At 38.3% G+C, this 6,000-nt stretch overlaps 1 non-coding gene across 1 annotated transcript; it reads left to right on the top strand.

Annotated features, from left to right (window-relative positions):
* Nucleotides 1-4,307: 4,307 nt before the first annotated feature.
* LOC119865434 lies at nt 4,308-4,442 on the top strand. Its single transcript, XR_005369109.1, has one exon. It is a non-coding gene; the product is annotated as a small nucleolar RNA SNORA48 (small nucleolar RNA).
* The last annotated feature ends 1,558 nt before the right edge of the window (nt 4,443-6,000 follow it).

Genomic DNA, 6,000 nt, shown 5'->3' with positions numbered 1-6,000 from the left:
CCCCAGTTACCATTGTCCCATGCTTCCCTGTAAAACAAATACTTCTTTCCACCATATTGACCCCAAATATTTTATCCATTCACTGTCACTGAAAGCCAAGTATTTTTTTCAGGCTGGCTGCAAACAAAAGCTACTTTGTGAGACTGTGAGGGCAGCAAGCCAGATTACCTTTTACTGGTTGTTTTTGTTTGTAAAATGGCAGTGTCTTTTGTAAACATGATATGTCGGTGGCATATAATTGCACCAACCTAACAAGTGGTCTGTTGTCGTTTTTATCTGTGTTTACTTCTAGTTTGGTCCGTCTTTTGTCGCTGTATTTTTAGAGTTGCGGTGTTGTGTAGTTATAATTTTATATTTCGTTTCTTTTGCTTACTTCAGTGGTTTCTCCATGCTATTAACCTGGACTTAAATGTTTTAATTGCTGCTTTATATTCAGGAAATATTTGTTAGTTCATTCAACAAGCATTTATTTAATAACTATTTAAGTATTCCTCTGTGGGTTTCTCCCAGGTTTTATTATTGTAAATAATGGAATAAATATCTTTGTGCATCTACTCTCTCTATCTTTTGGATTATTTTCTTAGGATAGATTCCCCAAATGGGATCATTAGGATGAGCATCTTCATAGCTCTGAAAGCTAGTATCGAGCTGCATGTGAATGTCTCACTGAATCTGTTTTCTCATGATCCCACTCATTCAGAGGATAAAATCCATACAATTTTGTAATACAGGACCCTTCTATGAACTGTCTGTCTCTCCCCATCATATCTCAACACTCCCCAACCGGCCATCTCCCTCACTTCCACCCAAACAAATTGTAGATGTTAGTGTTTTATGTGCAGGGTATCTTGATTTGAACATGAAACTCTTGCTATCACAGGTGCTGTATGGCAGCAGAATGCTGGACAAATGGCCAAAGTAGCCATAATAAATCATTACCCCTTTGCTCAGTGCTGTGGACTGAACTGTGTCCCCCAAAATTCCTATCTGAAACTCTTACCACCAGCGTAATGGAAGTGGGGCCATTGGGATGTGATTATGTTTTGATGAGGTCATGAGGGTGGTGGGGTCCTTATGATGAGATTAGTGTCCTTATAAAAAGAGTGCAGAGAGCTTACTCTCTCCCTTCCTCTGTCTTTTTCTCTCCCTCCCTCCCTCCTCCTCTCTCCCTTCCTCTGTCTTTCCACACCATGTGAGGACTTAACAAGAAGATGCCATTTGCATGAGCCAGGAAGAAAGCCCTCACCAGGAACTGAATTGGCCAATACCATAATCTTAGACTTCTCAGCCTCCAGAACTTTGAGAAAAACAACTCTGTGTTTAAGCCACCCAGGTTGTGGTAATTTGTAACAGCCCAACCTGACTGATACACTAAGTATCCATAAATATTAACATTAATAACATTAATAGATAATAAATAGGTCATCTGGATTTTATTATAGCTCTACATCTTATTTTATTGACTTCTCATGTCAGCCCTATAGATATGCCCATTTTGTAGGAAATAAGGGTCAATGGGGACATTTGGGGAACTCTGAGTGATTCAAGGTGACTCAAGGGTGAGGGTGCTGTGTAGGGGAAGTCACTGGTTGGAAGGCCCCCAGAGATGGTAGGGACCAGAGCATGAAGGGCCTTCTCAGTCAGATGCAGGAGTTTGACATTTGACCTACATGCTTGGTATTTGGAAGATTTCTAGAGAGAAGTACCATGATCCGATTACCATGTTAGAGTGTGCTCTCACAGCAGTGTAGGGAGGACCAGCCTGGAAGCAGGGATCCCAGCTGGCAGACCTAGAAGTACAGGCTTTGAATGAGTGCAGCTTACTCTGGAAGGAGTCACAGTAGCCCAACGGAGCTAACCTGCCACATTTGTTGTTTCCAGAGAGGAGCTCCAAACCATGCCAAAGCCTCTTCTAAGGATTTTAGGTTTTCCAGGCTTCATTTTTTAAAAATAAATAAATACATTTATTTGCACACATCTAAAATATTCCTTTTCTTGCTGTCTGTGCACTACATAGTGAGCATTTAGTTTTCTTCTGGTTTTTGGTAATTATGAAAAATACTCCCCGCAGGGAGCCTGATGCAAGACTGGATCCCAGGACCCCAGCATCACGACCTGAGCCAAAGGCAGATGCTCAACTGCTGAGCCACCTAGGCATCCCTCCAGGCTTCATTTGATAAAATAACATAAAATCGACGGCAAACCTTATGCTAAATATAAGATATTAAAAGATTTCCCTTTAAGAGAAGGAGCAAATCTGCACTTGTAGGCAACATTGTACCGAAGGTCCTAGCCAAGGCAATAAGGAAGAAAAAGACATAAAAGCACATAAATTGGAAGGAGAAAACAATTCTCATTTTTCTCACATGCTATTATGTATAAGTAAAAGTCCTAGAGTCTTAAACTATTACTGAAACAGAGTCTCTATTTTAACACAAAACCGTTAAAAATAGAATCTTAAAAGATATGACTTATAGTCTGATTTTAAAAGCATCAATTACTTAAGCATAAATCTGTGAAAGATGTGCATGGATTCCAAAAGTAAAAATTTAAAGCTTATTGAGAAATACTGAAGAACATTGGAAGAACTGCTAGGCCATGCATGATCTTGGATTTGAAAAATCAGTATTTTCAACATGTCAGTTCCTCCCAAACTGAGCCATAGGCTCAGTGCAATCCCAATCAAAATCTCAGTAGGTTTGTTTTATAGAATTTGACAAACTGCTTTTTGAAAAAAAAAAAATGTAAGAGGATTTTTTTTATCAGCTATCAAGACATTACAGTATTTTAGTGAACAAGATGGTATGGCATTTATGCAAAGATGATAAATCGGCCAGTTAAAGAGGACAGAGAACTTAGAAACAGATCTCGCGTGTTTGGATTTGTTCGTGGCAGAGGTAATAGGATGTAAAGGACACTGTTCTTGGTGGATGGTGTTGGTAAGATCTCCATGTTGAAAAAAACAGATTACACCCCCTTCTCACACTGTATGTAAAAATTATTAAAGAACTAATAAAAAGGTCAAATTCTAAACTTTCAGCAGATACTATAGGAAAAAAATATTTTTTTTCAAGATTTTATTTTTACGTAATCTCTATAGCCAACATGGGGCTTGAACTCATAACCCCTGAGACCAAGAGCCGCACACTCCAACTGACTGAACCAGCCAGGCACCCCTAGGAAAATATCTTAATAACTTTGGAGTAGGTATCTTAAATAGGACAGAGAAAACAGTAAACGTAAAGGAAAAGTGATAAGTTACACCAAAAATTTTAAGTCCTGTTCATCAGAAGACAAAAAATTAAAATACAAGCCACGGAGTAGGAGAATATATTCATAACATATATGGCATTTTTTAAAAAGAGGGCTAGTATCCAGGATAAAGAATCTAAAAAAATAATTGAGAAAAGGCATACAACCTGATAGGGGAAAAAATGCACAAAGATGTGAACATGGACCTCAGAGGGAAAGATACCCAAATGGTCAGTAAACATGAAAAGTGCTCAACCTGATTGTTAATCAGGGGAATACAGATTAAACTCACAATGAGATGGAACTAATGCCAATGTGTAAAATTGAAAAGACTAACAATACTAAGTGTTGGCTATGGTGTGAAGATTTAGAAACTTATACTCCTGGTAATAAGGACACACACCAGTACACCTGCTTTGGAAAACAACGTTGCATTATCTAGGAAAGTGGAATATTCCATGTCCCTGGAGATATGCATAATTTTGTGCCCTGAGGTAAGTAAAAAAGAATGTCTGTAGCAGTGTTTTTCATAATTACCAAAAACCAGAAGAAAACTAAATGCTCACTATATAGTACACAGACAGCAAGAAAAGGAATATTTTTTTAAAAGGAATACTTTAGATGTGCGCAACAATATGATGAGTCTTGCAGTGTTGAGCAAAAAAATAAAGTCACAAAGAATAGTATAATGGAGCTCCATTTTCAGACACTTTAGAAACAAGCAAAATTAGGGACGCATCCACAGACAATAAACCTACAAAGACAAGCTATAAAAATAAAGTGGTCACTCTTGGGAGGAGGGAGCAGTTGTTACCCGTAAAGAATATTGAGGGAGCTTCTGGGGGGCACTATTTGTAAAGTGTTTCCTTGCCCAGGGCATGATTGCGTTCGTGTTCACTTTACACCCATTTGTTAAACTTGTCTATGTAGTATATTTTAAATTTAAAAATGCTTAATAGGGTTTTTTTTTAAAAGCTTTATATTTAAATTTTATTTTATTTTTTATTTTTTTTTTTATATTTAAATTTTAAAATGCTTTAGAAAAAACTACCCAAAGTCTCTGACCTGGGTAGAGTGGCATCTGGTTGGTAGTGCCTGCCTCATATTAGCCAGGGACAAAGCAACGCCTTGTTTATCCCAGCTTGGCTTTTGGTCTGTGCCTGTGCCTAGTTCATGCCCTGGACATGTGGATTTAAAAGAAAGAAAGAGAGAGACAGAGAGAAGAAAGAAAAGAAAGAAAAGAAAGGAAAAGGAAGGAAGGAAGGAAGGAAGGAAGGAAGGAAGGAAGGAAGGAAGAAGAAGAAGAACAAGAGAGAAAGAAAGAAAGAAAGAAAGAAAGAAGAAAGAAAGACCCCAAAGAAACCAGAACGCCAACCTCGCTCCAATGCCGACCGCCATTCTTACGATCCTTCTTCCTCATTCCGTCATTCATCCGTCCTTCCGTTCCCAATTACCTTCCGTCCACCTCCCCCTAACTCCCCTCCCCTAGAAAAGAAAAGAAAAGACTACCCTAAACTCCAGCTAATTCTAAGATGCAATGAATATTTGATATTGTAATGAAATAGACAGATCTAACTATCCAAACATGCTGTGCACATTTATTATCAGAAATAAGCTTTGATTCCTGTAATTTACATTTCGTTAATTCTGGACTTCATCAAGAGTAAAGCCCAAATGGCTTTCACCCAGCACCAGAGACCAAAGAGGCTTCAGATTAATTTACATCTCCTTTGGGCTACTCAGATCTTACTATAATGACGATGCATTCATCAGAATAAAAATGGAGGTAGGACCCTGAAATCCCAGGACTTCAAAAAAAAAAAAAAAAGTGAGGAGAAGATTGCCTCAAAATAAGAACAAAGAAAAACAAATGGCCTAGTTTCCATCACTGCTGACCCAAAGGTCATGATTTACCTGCCTTTGTTCTTCACAGTTTCAAGTTCCAGAGTGCGCATTTCACAAGCTTGGTATATTTAGCTGTCTTCTGGAGGCATGTGAGTTATAAATAATAGTGGCTGCGAACATGGTTAGGACCTTGCTGATTTGCCGTTTTGGAAAAGTATGTCTTTTAGAAAATCTGTTAGGAAGAATATTCATATAAGTCCATTTTTACAGAAGGAAGATTTCAGAAAGGATATTTAAATGTGGTTTCCAAACACTCTAAAGATCTTTAGGAAAGTTAAGAAAGTATATTCCAGGAACAATTCTAATAGCATCAATCCCTCAAAAAAAACACTAGGCTGTGAATTTAGCAGCCAGTTTGTGACCCTTAGTTCCTAAGAATCAGCATGGTTTTTCTAAGGAAAGATTATTTCTCCTTAATCTCATTTCCATTGTTAAGAGAACGACTAGGTTCCAGATAAAGATGATGTCACAGACATCCCATATCTCAATTTGCACAAGGCATGGGTGCTAGTTCAATTAAGTGAATATGTTTTTAGAAATTGTCAGATTACTGAAACAGCCATGCCAACCTCAGAGACCTCAGTGTTTCGGCCTGTCCCTTAAACACTTGATTAATATCTGGGTGAAGAGGAAGAAAATGTGCTTATCAACGATACAGATGACCCAGAACTGGAAAAGGCCTTACACATTATGCATTGCAGACCCACACGTAAAAGGATTTAAACGTATTCTACAAGACTGAAACACCATGAAAATCGGTAGATTAAAATAAGTTTGGGATGCCTGGGTGGCTCAGTGGTTGAGCAAATGCCTTCGGCTCCGGTCGTGGTCTCAGGGTCTTGG

Source organism: Canis lupus, chromosome 13 (genome assembly GCF_011100685.1).
Source record: "Canis lupus familiaris isolate Mischka breed German Shepherd chromosome 13, alternate assembly UU_Cfam_GSD_1.0, whole genome shotgun sequence".
Classification (NCBI taxonomy): Eukaryota; Metazoa; Chordata; class Mammalia; order Carnivora; family Canidae; genus Canis; species Canis lupus.
Note: the sequence above shows the minus strand (reverse complement) of the source record. Positions and strands in the feature narration are given on the sequence as shown.